Source organism: Marmota monax, unplaced genomic scaffold, assembly GCF_021218885.2.
Source record: "Marmota monax isolate L192 unplaced genomic scaffold, Marmota_monax_Labrador192_F-V1.1 WCK01_AAM20220418_F8-fsc00005, whole genome shotgun sequence".
NCBI lineage: Eukaryota > Metazoa > Chordata > Mammalia > Rodentia > Sciuridae > Marmota > Marmota monax.
Window position 1 is genome coordinate 11,211,038 of NW_026692254.1, and position 12,931 is coordinate 11,223,968.

Genomic DNA, 12,931 nt, shown 5'->3' on the forward strand with positions numbered 1-12,931 from the left:
AAAAGACTGGTAAACCAATGGTATGGAATAGAGGACACAGAGATTAACCCACAAAATCACAATTATCTTATATTAAACAAAGGCACCAAAGACACACATTGGAGAAAAGATAGCATCTTCAACAAATAGTGCTGGGAAAACTGGGAATCCATATGCAAAAAAATGAAATTAAACTCCCATCTTTCACCATGCACTAAATTCAACTCAAAGTGGATCCAGGACCTAGAAATTAAACCAGAGACTCTGCATTTAAAAGAAGAAAAAGTTGGCCCTAATCATCATGTGGGATTAGGCTCCAACTTCCTTGATAAGACTCCTATAGTGCAAGAATTAAAACCAAGATAAATAAGTGGGATGGAATCAAACTAAAAATTTTCTTCTCAGCAAAAGAAACAATCTGGGAGAGAGGAACATGGTGCAGGTAGGAAGGTAGCACTCCCATGACCTGCGCCCCTGTGCTTGCAGTGAACGAGTTCAGAACAGCTGGTTGTTGTCTTGTCAGGAACATTCATCGAAGTTGGGCTACAGTGAAACCTAAGGGAAGAGTTTGAACATCTAAGGGGCTGCAACGTGGCTGAGATGTGAGTGAATCCGAGCCACTCTGTGCATGGAGGTACTGGCTATTTGATCAACAACCCACCACAGCTGGAGGCGATTCAGCCCTGTGGAGACCTATGAGCAGCCCAGAGAAACCAAACTTCAGATCCTGTGAGTATCTGCCAACTGCGCCTCCACAGGCCACCAGACCAAGATCTGAAGCTGGGACTTAGGAGAGAAACGGCCCAGATCCACCCTCCTCTCCAGACACCCGGCAAGGAAACCAGTGACCACCATATCAGACAAATGATATCAGTTCGGCGGATCGCATCACATCGCAGCGAATTTGGCGACAACAGGTGTGTGACCCTCAGCCCCCCCCCCCCTCCATACAGCTGGGAAAACTCAAAAAATCTCTCCCCAGCTCTCCGTGGGTGTGAATATCAGAGACAAGAGAAGCAGAAAAGGCACTTGACCTCCAACTTCCCCTCCCACCAGCAGCCAAAACCTAAACCTTTCTCTCTGGGGAGCGTGGCTATCAGAGGGAATCCAATACTATAGGCTGCCGGTTTCCACTCCCGTGCTCCACAACTGTGAGGTCTGGGTGAATAACGAAAAAAAAAAAAAGAGAGAGAGAGAGAGAGCACCCAGTCATTCAAGAGAGCAGGGCATCCAGGAAACTGCAGGCCCAGAGTGTAGCTAGAACTGTGGAGAACTGCCCCAGTAAGTAGGGCCTGGCTGGCAGGAGAATCAAGGGGGCTAGAGACCAGGAGCAACCCTAAGCAACCAGGATTAGAGAGTTCCCTGACTGGGGATAGAGAGCCACCTCACATGGATTGTTTTCTGCATCTTGAGGGCAGAGACATAGCCCGGAAAGCACAGCTCCACCTACTGGAAGAGAAGAAAATAGAACTCTAAGAGTGCATTTTTTTCTTTCTTTCTTTTTTTTTTTTTTAAATTTTTTATTGTGGGTTGTTTAAAACATTACAAATTTCTTGACATATCATATTCCACACTTTGATTCAAGTGGGTTATGAATAAGGTATATCTTTCCATCTTCTAAGATCTTCTTCTATTTCTCTCTTTAGGGTTCTGTAGTTTTCATTGTATAAGTCTTTCACCTCTTTTGTTAGGTTGATTCCCAAGTATTTTATTTTTTTTGAAGATATTGTGAATGGAGTGGTTGTCCTCATTTCCATTTCAGAGGATTTGTCGCTGATATACAGGAATGCCTTTGATTTATGCGTGTTGATTTTATATCCTGCCACTTTGCTGAATTCATTTATTAGCTCTAATAGTTTCTTTGTAGAGCCTTTTGGGTCTGCTAGGTATAGAATCATATAATCTGCAAATAGTGATAATTTAAGTTCTTCTTTTCCTATTTTTATGCCTTTAATTTCTTTCGTCTGTCTAATTGCTCTAGCCAGCGTTTCGAGAACTATGTTGAACAGAAGTGGTGAAAGAGGGCATCCCTGTCTTGTTCCAGATTTTAGAGGGAATGCATTCAATTTTTCTCCATTCAGAATGATGCTAGCCTGAGGCTTAGCATAGATTGCTTTTACAATATTGAGGTATGTTCCTGTTATCCCTAGTTTTTCTAGAGTTTTGAACATAAAGGGATGCTGTACTTTGTCGAATGCTTTTTCCGCATCTATCGAGATGATCATATGGTTCTTATTTTTAAGTCTATTGATGTGGTGAATAACATTTATTGATTTCTGTATATTGAACCAGCCTTGCATCCCAGGGATGAATCCTACTTGATCATGGTACACAATTTTTTTGATATGTTTTTGTATCCGATTCGCCAGAATTTTATTGAGGATTTTTGCATCTAGGTTCATTAGAGATATTGGTCTGAAGTTTTCTTTCTTTGAAGTGTCTTTGTCTGGTTTAGGTATCAGGGTGATGTTGGCCTCGTAGAATGAATTTGGAAGTTCTCCCTCTTTTTCTATTTCCCGAAGTAGCTTGCAAAGTATTGGTATTAGTTCCTCTTTAAAGGTTTTGTAAAACTCTGCTGTATACCCATCCGGTCCTGGCTTTTCTTAGTTGGTAGTCTTTTGATGGTTTCTTCTATTTCCTCGATTGATATTGGTCTGTTTAGGTTGTCTATATCCTCCTGACTCAATCTGGGCAGATCATATGACTTAAGAAATTTATCTATGCCTTCACTATCTTCTAATTTATTGGAGTATAAGGATTCAAAATAATTTTTGATTATCTTCTGTATTTCTGAAGTGTCTGTTGTGATATTGCCTTTTTCATCCCGTATGCTAGTAATTTGAGTTCTCTCTCTTCTTCTCTTCGCTAGCATGGCTAAGGGTCTGTCGATTTTGTTTATGTTTTCAAAGAACCAACTTTGTATTTTTGTCAATTTTTTCAATTGTTTCTTTTGTTTCGATTTCATTAATTTCAGCTCTGATTTTAATTATTTCTTGCCTTCTACTTCTTTTGCTGTTGTTTTGCTCTTCTTTTTCTAGGATTTTGAGATGAAGTATGAGATCATTTATTTGTTGGTTTTTTCTTTTTTTAAGGAATGAACTCCAAGCAATGAATTTTCCTCTTAGAACTGCTTTCAATGTGTCCCACAGATTCCGATATGTTGTGTCTGTGTTTTCATTAATCTCTAAGAATTTTTTAATTTCCTCCTTGATGTCTTCTATAACCCATTGATCATTCAGTAACCTATTGTTCATTCTCCAAGTGATGTATGCTTTTTCCTTCCTTCTTTTATCGTTGATTTTCAGTTTCATTCCATTATGATCAGATAGGATGCATGGTATTATCTCTACTCATTTATATTATCTAAGAGTTGCCCTGTGACATAATATATGATCTATTTTTGAGAAGGATCCATGTGCTGCTGAGAAAAAAGTGTAACTGCTTGATGTTGGGTGGTATATTCTATATATGTCAATTAAGTCTAGGTTATTAATTGTGTTATTGAGTTCTATAGTTTCCTTATTCAACTTTTGTTTGGAAGATCTGTCCAGTGGCGAGAGAGGTGTGTTGAAGTCTCCCATGATTATTGTATGGTGGTCTATTAGACTCTTGAACTTGTGAAGAGTTTGTTTGACGAACATAGCTGCACCATTGTTTGGGGCATATATATTTATGATTGTTATGTCTTGTTGGTGTATGGTTCCCTTAAGCAGTATGTAGTGTCCCTCTTTATCCCTTTTGATTAACTTTGGCTTGAAATCTATTTTATTTGATATGAGTATGGACACTCCTGCTTGTTTCCGAAGTCCATATGAGTGATATGATTTTTCCCAACCTTTCACCTTCAGCCTATGTATGTCTTTTCCTATCAAATGCGTCTCCTGTAGGCAGCATATTGTTGGGTCTTGTTTTGTGATCCATTCTACTAGCCTGTGTCTCTTGATTGGTGAGTTTAAGCCATTAACATTTAGGGTTATTATTGAGATATGGGTTGTTGTTCCAGCCATATTTGTTTATTTATGTTACTAAACATGGTTTGTTTTCCTCTATGATTATCCCCCCCCCCTTTACTGTCCTACCTCCCACTGTTGGTTTTCATTGTTATTTTCCATTTCCTCTTCCTGTAATGTTTTGGTGAGGATGTTTTGAAGAGATGGTTTTCTAGCTGCATATTCTTCTAACTTTTGTTTGTCATGGAAGGTTTTAATTTCATCTTCCATCCTGAAGCTTAATTTCGCTGGATACACAATTCTTGGTTGGAACACATTTTCTTTCAGTGTTTGAAATATGTTATTCCAGGATCTTCTAGCTTTCAGAGTCTGTGTTGAAAGATCAGCTGTTATCCTGATTGGCTTACCCCTAAATGTAATCTGCTTCCTTTCTCTTGTAGCTTTTAAAATTCTCTCCTTATTCTGTATGTTGGGCATCTTCATTATAATGTGTCTAGGTGTGGATCTTTTATAATTTTGCACATTCGGCGTCCTGTAGGCTTCCAGAATTTGGGATTCTGTCTCATTCTTCAAGTCTGGGAAGTTTTCTCATATTATTTCATTGAATAAATTGCTCATTCCTTTGGTATGGAGTTCTATACCTTCCTGTATCCCAATGACCCTTAAGTTTGGTCTCTTAATGTTATCCCATATTTCTTGGATGTTCTGCTCATGGTTTCTTAACAGTCTTGCTGAGCTGTCTATGTTCTTTTCAAGTTGAAATACTTTGTCTTCATTGTCTGATGTTCTATCTTCTAAGTGTTCTACTCTGCTGGTAGTATTCTCCATTGAGTTTTTAAGTTGGTTTATTGCTTCCTGCATTTCTAGGATTTCTGTTTGTTTGTTTTTTATAACCTCTATCTCCCTGTATAGTTGATCCTTTGCTTCCTGGATTTGTTTGTGTAATTCCTTGTCGAAGTGATCTTTCATTGTCTGATTTTGCTGTCTAATGTCTTCCTTGATACTCCAGATCATCTGAAGCATGTATATCCTGAATTCTTTATCTGACATTCCATCTGCTGCAGCTGTTACCTCTTCTAAAGTTGAGTTGACCTGCATTGCTTGTAGTCCTTTCTTTCCTTGTCTTTTCATACTGCTTGCGTTTCTTTCTTCTTGGTGAAACTGTTGTGTTTTTGAAATTTTTCCCCCCCTATATATTTATATTGCTCTTGTATAGTTGAAAAGTCTCCCTTGCAGGTGCGGGCAGGGGCTCTGCTCTGCCCCTCTTCCAATTGGTGTGAGGTGTCTACCACGCCCGCGGACCCCTGGGCCTGATCCGCCGTTCTGTCGCAGGTCTTCCTACCTTGCAGGTGGGGGCGAAGGCTCTGCCCTGCCCCTCCTACCATGCCTGGGGACCGCTAGGCCTGATCTGCAGGTTGGTCGCCGGTCTGCCCACCTTGCAGGCACGGGTGGCAGTTCCGCTCCACCCCCACTCCAATGGGGGTCACTTGACCACCACACAGGCGGGCCGCTGGGCCTGATCTGGGCGTGGGCGAAGGCTCTGCTCTGCCCCTACTCCAGTTGGGGTGAAGTGTGTACCACGCTGGCAGGCCGCTGGGCCTGATCCGCCGGTCTGTTGCAGGTCTGCTTACCTTGCCGGCGCGGGCGGCGGCTCTGCCCTGCCCCTCCTACCACGCCTGCAGACCGCTGGGCCTGATCTGCAGGTTGGTCGCAGGTCTGCCTACCTTGCGGGCGCGGGCGGCGGCCCCACTCCTCCCCTCTGGCTTGACGACAAAGCAAGAGAGACTCGGGAATCTGAGACTCACCCTCCCTACCAGGAGACCAACTGTTTCCGTCGCCGCTGGCACCGGTGAAGTTCTCTCCTCGGCCGCTCTCCGATGACATCAGATCTCTGCCATGCTGGCATCCCCTGTTCTATGGCTGAATCCCATTTTCTTCTCTTCCAATAGGCGGAGCTGTGCCCTCCGAGCCGAGCTTCTGCCCTCTATGTGCTTACAGAAATCCCTGTAAGGTGGCTCCTGGGAGTCTCTCAATCCTGTTAGTCCAGAGCCCTTTCACTTATCCGGCCCCTCCCCCTGTTCCTCCTCCCAGCCAGCCAGCCAGGTCCTGTTCACCGGAGGCGGTTCCCCAAGGATCTGATTACACTTGCAGCCCCACCGCGTGTCCTATATCCCGAACGATGAACACCCTCTCTGTCATTCATCTAAGCCCCTGTGCTGTGGTGGGGTGATCTGGGAACCAACAGTTTAATTTTTCCGGACCCCTTTGGTGGGCACGCCTCCAGAAATTGGCGGCTAAGATCTTGGGTGTCGCCGCTGGTGTTAAGGGGAGGTGGGGATCTGGAATCCCCTCTGCTTCCCTACAGACACGCCCCCGGAGAGATTCCCGAGGTTTCTTGGCTGCTTGTATCTGGAGGGGGTGGGAGTCACACACCTGTTAACATGGATTCCGCTGGGAAGGAATTCTGTCGGTGGAACTCTGGTGATGTCACCTCTCTGCTATGGCGGGCCCCAGGCTCCTTGCCGGAGTGTCCGAAGGGAGGGGTGGGACTGGTCTGTCTCTGGTTGGTTTCAGCTCCCGGTTCGCTATTTCATGAAGGCTTGGCGAGAGACCTCTTCCTAGAGTCCCTGCACCGCTCCTGCTGCATTGTGCCTCGGAGGCTATCCGCCCTGATGCGGGGGCCGGTGCAGGCAGCTGACGGTTGCCGAGTCGCGCGGGCAGCGGCTGGCGGGTCTGGACCTCTGCACTGCGTGGCGGAGATTCACTCATCTAGCGCAAACTGTCACCTCCAAAAATCCTACCGATTCCCGGCCGGTCTCTCTTTAGTGGAATTTTGCTAGGAGTTTCTCAGCAGGTCGAATCTAAGCGTATCCATGCGTCTCTCTGACCCCGTTGTTGAGGAGGTACTGAAAGCGCTGCCTCCCCTCTCGCCGCCATGTTGGATCTCCGATAAATTTCTTAAGTCATATGATCTGCCCAGATTGAGTCAGGAGGATATACACAACTTAAATAGACCAATATCAATTGAGGAAATAGAAGAAGCCATCAAAGACTACCAACCAAGAAAAGCCCAGGACCAGATGGGTATACAGCAGAGTTTTACAAAACCTTTAAAGAAGAACTAATACCAATACTGTTTAAGCTATTTCAGGAAATAGAAAAAGAGGGAGTACTTCTAAATTCATTCTACCAGGCCAGCATCACCCTGATTCCTAAAACAGACAAAGACACTTCAAAGAAAGAAAACTACAGACCAATATCTCTAATGAACATAGATGCAAAAAATCCTCAATAAAATTCTGGCAATCGGATACAAAAACATATCAAAAAGATGGTGCACCATGATCAAGTAGGATTCATCCCTGGGATGCAAGGCTGGTTCAATATATGGAAATCAATAAATGTAATTCACCACATCAATAGACCTAAAGATAAGAACCATATGATCATCTTAATAGATGCAGAAAAAACATTCAACAAAGTACAGCTTCTATTTATGTTCAAAACACTAAAAAATAAATATTAGAAAAACTAGGGATAACAGGAACTTCCTTCAACATTGTAAAAGGTATTTATGCTAAGCCTCAGGCTAGCATCATTCTAAACGGAGAAAAATTGAAGGCATTCCCTCTAAAATCTGTAACAAGACAGGGATACCCTTTCTCACCACTTCTATTCAAATAGTTCTCGAAACACTGGCCAGAGCAATTAGACAGATGAAAGAAATCAAAGGCATAAAGATAGGAAAAGATGAACTTAAATTGGCACTATTTGCCGTGACATGATCCTATATCTAGAAGACCCAAAAGTTTCTACCAAGAAACTTCTAGAGCTAGTAAATGAAATCCTCTGAAATGGAAATGAGGACAAACACCCCATTCACAATATCCTCAAAAAAAAAATACTTGGGAATCAACCTAACAAAAGAGGTGAAAGACTTATACAATGAGAACTACACAACCCTAAAGAGAGAAATAGAAGAAGACCTTAGAAGATGGAAAGATATACCTTGTTCATGGATAGGCAGAATTAATATCATTAAAATGGCCATATTACCAAAAGTGCTCTATAGGTTTAATGCAATGCCAATCAAAATCCCAATGGCATTCCTCGCAGAAATAGAAAAAGCAATCATGAAATTCATCTGGAAGAATAAAAGACTCAGAGTAAATGAAGCAATTCTAAGCAGGAAGAGTGAAACAGGTGGTATAGCAATACCAGATTTTAAACTATACTACAGAGCAATAGTAACAAAAACAGCATGGTACTGGTACCAAAACAGGCAGGTAGACAAATGGTACAGAATAGAGGACACAGAGACCAATCCACAAAATTACAACTACCTTATATTAGACAAAGGTGCTAAAAGCATGCAATGGAGAAAGGACAGCATCTTCAACAAATCGTGCTGGAGAACTGGAAATCCATATGCAACAAAATGAAATTGAATCCCTTTCTCTCACCATACACAAAAGTTAACTCAAAATGGATCAAGGAGCTAGGAATCAAACCAGAGACTCTGGGTCTAATAGAAGAAAAAGTTGGCCCTAATCTCCATCTCGTGGGGTTGGGCTCCAAATTCCTTAATAGGATACCTATAGCACAAGAGTTAATATCACAATCAACAAATGGGATGTATTCAAACTAAAAATTTTTTTTGTCAGCAAGAGAAATAATAAGTGAGGTAAATAGGGAGCCTACATCCTGGGAACAAATTTTTACCCCTCACACTTCAGATAGACCTCTAATCTCCAGAGTATACAAAGAACTAAAAAAATTAAACAACAAGAAAACAAATAACCCGGGGCTGGGGATGTGGCTCAAGCGGTAGCATGCTCACCTGGCATGCGTGCGGTCCAGGTTTGATCCTCAGCACCACATACAAACAAAGATGTTGTGTCTGCCAATAACTAAAAAATAAATATTAAAATTATCTGTCTCTGTCTCTTTCTTTAAAAAAAAATGAAAACAAATAACCCAATCAACAATGGGCCAAGGACCTGAACAGACACTTCTCAGAGGAGGACATACAATCAATCAACAGTTACACAAAAAAATGCTCACCATCTCTAGCAACCAGAGAAATTAAAATTAAAACCACGCTAAGATACCATCTCACTCCAGTAAGAATGGCAACCATTATGAAGTCGAACAATAAGTGCTGGTGAGGATGTGGGGAAAAAGGTACACTTATACATTGCTGGTAGAACTGCAAATTGATGCAGCCAATTTGGAAAGCAGTATGGAGATTCCTTGGAAAGCTGGGAATGGAATCACCATTTGACTCAGCTATTCCCCTTCTCGGACTATACCCAAAAGACCTAAAAGAGCATGCTACAGGGACACAGCTACATCAATGTTCATAGCAGCACAATTCACAATAGCTAGACTGTGGAACCAATGTAGATGCCCTTCAATAGATGAATGGATAAAAAATGTGGCATTTATACACAATGGAATATTTCTCAGCACTAAAAAATAACAAAATCATGGCATCTGAAGAAAAATGGATGGCATTAGAGCAGATTATGCTAAATGGAGTTAGCCAATCCCTAAAACCAAATGCTGAATGTCTTCTTTGATATAAGGGGGTGACTCAAAACAGAGTAGGGAGGAAGAGCATGAGAAGAAGATTACCACTAAACAGGGAAGAGAGGTGGAAGGGAATAGGACGGGGAAAGGGAATTGCACGGAAGATGGAAGGAGACCCTCATTGTTATATAAAATTACATATATGATGGTGTGAGGGGGAAGAATAAAAAAGAGAGAGAAATGTGTCACAGTAGATTAGGTAGAAAGAGGTGATAGGAGGGGAGGGAAGGGGAGGGGAGATAGGAAGCGCAGAAGAATACAACAGACACTAGTATTGCTGTATGTATAAACGTGGCTGTATAACCAATGTGATCCTGCAATTTGTACACGTGAAAAAATGAGAATTAATACCACATTTGAATCAAATGTATGATATTCAAGATCATTGTATTGTCTTGAGCAACTAATAAAAAAACAATCTGGGAAGTAAACAGAGAGCTTACATCCTGGGAGCAAATTTTTGCCCCTCATACATCAGATAGAGCACTAAATCTAGGGTATATAAAAAACTCAAAAAGCTAAGCACCAATAAAACCAAATAACCCAATCAATAAATGGGCCAATGACCTGAAGAGACACTTCTCAGAAGAGAATATACAATCAATCAACAAATCTATAAACAAATGTTCATCATCTCTAGCAATTAGAGAAATGCAAATCAAAACTACTCTAAAGTACCATCTCATTCCAGTCAGAATGGCAGCTATTATGAAGACAAACAAAAATAAATGTTGGCGAGGATTTGGGAAAAAGGTACACTCATACAATGCTGGTGGGACTGCAATTTGGTGCAACCATTATGGAAAGCAGTATGAAGATTACTTGGAAAACTGGGAATGGAACTCCCACTTGACCCAGCTATCCCTCTTCTCGTTCTATACCCAGAGGACTTAAAAACAGCAGGGACACAGCCACATCAATGTTTATATAAGCACAATTCACAATAGCTAAACTTTGGAGCCAACCTAGATGCCCTTCAGTAGATGAATGGATAAAAAAATGTGGCATATATTCACATGGAATTTTACTCAGCAATAAAAGAGAATAAAATCATGGCATTTGCAGATAAATAAATGGCATTGGACAAGATAATGCTAAGTGAAGTTAGCCAATTCCCAAAAAACAAATGCTGAATGTTTTCTCTGATATAAGGAGGTTGATTCATAGTGGTGTAGGGAGGAAGATCATGGGAGGAATAGAGGAACTCTAGATAGAACAGAGGAGTGGGAGGAAAAAGGAAGGGTCAGGGGATGAGCAAGGATGGTGGAATGTGATAGACATCATCATCCAAAGTACATGTATGAAGACACTTGCTGCCACTATTTGCCACCCTGACCTCCATATGATGGAAGAAAATGTTAATTACTGTGATTCAATCATCACATATATACATGTGTTGAAATATTACAATGTTATTATTCAACTATGGCAGGGAGACGAGAAAGCATAGTGCATCAGATTTTGATGCTCAGCTGCACACGGGCAATACACAGGCCTAGAAGGCTAGTGAAAGTGGCAGCAACATCAGTTACTGGGTAGTCAGTAGATCAGGATCCTGAACACATTCAAATGCGCAATTTATTTTCTAACAAGCAGGGAAGGTAAATACACCAACTTCCTGTGTAAAAACACAACAAATTAATTGGTAAAGACATTCTACAGTCTATACCTACCTTGCAGACATAACACCCACATACCAGTGCCCACTACCCCAAATCCAACAGACCCCAAACCCCTGGGATATTCTGGTAGAGTCTGGAAGAAGAACCTGAAGGAGCCCATGCTGGATGGGAGCTGAAGCAAGACTTGTACAACCCATTCAAACACCCATAGGCCTATGGCCCTCACAAATCCTGTAGAAAAAATTGGGAAAAGATATCAAGACAGTACATCAGAAGATCACACTGCAGGAGCAAACATGAAGTGGCTCATGGAGTCACCCTGAAGTTCTCAGGCCTTACAGGATGGTTCTAGCCAGCCCTCATATTCTTACCCAGATTTAGAAAAGAAATCTGGGTAGAGCCTTCAATCTAGACTTACTACATTCCATGGGTGTACTTGTATGTGTACCAAAAATAAAATAATGACTATAGAAAAATTGAAACCAGGAACTTTCCTCCAAATGGATTATGTTTAGGAGGCCATACAACTTGCCTCTAATATGTAAGTGTCACATGTTGTTCTCCTAGATTAGGGATTATAAGGTTCCTGGATGTGCTGATCTGTGTACTTAGGAAGACCCTAAAAGCCCTATGCAAATGTGGAAGGGACTAATGGCCAGGACTGTTTTGTACTGCACATTAGTGAGTTTTTTTTTCCAAGAAGCAGCTTACAGAAAAGTCTAAGTGTTTCTGCAAGTGAACACTTGAATGTAGAAGAGCCAAATTGAGGGTCAAAGTGGAAATAGTGAAAGGATCAAGTCTGCCCAGTATCATCAAAATCTGGTGCAAAAATTTGTGCAGAGATTTCAGTAAACTAAAATTTTCTGCAAGGTGCTCAAAAGTTTCCAAATGCCTCTGCTTGGGTCTACTTTAAAAGGGAACAAAACAGAGAGTGCCCAGAGTGTGCTCTAAGCAGAGGAATTACTCAGCCAAGACCAGAACACCTTCAATTCAAAGCGTTTGAGCAGCTTGCACAAAGTCCGAGTTTACTGGAAACACTGCAAACATTTTTGCACTGGATTTCATTAATACTGAACAGAACTGATCCATTCACCATCCCACTTTGCCCCCCAAATTTGGTTCTCCTATGTTCAAGCATTCACTTGTAGGAACACTCTTAATTTTCAGGTTTCACTTCGTTTTGTCCTATAGGGATGAATGTAGTTGGAACTGGAAATCAAACACAGTTTAAGACAGCTGCTTGAAACTTCACACACTCAATAAGTCCTCAGTGTGCACTGTATGTTTTATTCGCTGTTGAAGTAGCCCTAAGCAGAGGCATTTCTCAGCAAAGGCAGGAACACATTATTGGGAGCATTTGAACAGTTGCCAGAAAAGTGCGAATTTACTGGAATCTCTGCATAAATTTTTGCAATGGATTTTGTTGATACTCGACAGGACTGATATTTTCACCAGTCCCACTTTGGCACCCAAATTTGGTTCTACTAGGTTCCAGCGTTTGAATGCAGAAACACTTGTAATTTTCAATTTCAATTCCTTTTGCCTATAGGGATGAATGCAGTTGGAAATGGAAATAAAACACGGTTTGTGCTAGCTGCTTGAAACATCACCCAGTCAATTAGTTCTCAGTAGGCACTCTCTGTTTAATTCCCTGTTGAAGTATTACTAAGCAAAAGCATTTCTCAGCCAAGGCAAGAACACCTTCATTTGAAAGCATTTAAGAAGCTTGCACAAAACTCAGAGTTTACTGAAAATTCTGCAAATATTTTTCACCAGATTTTGTTAATA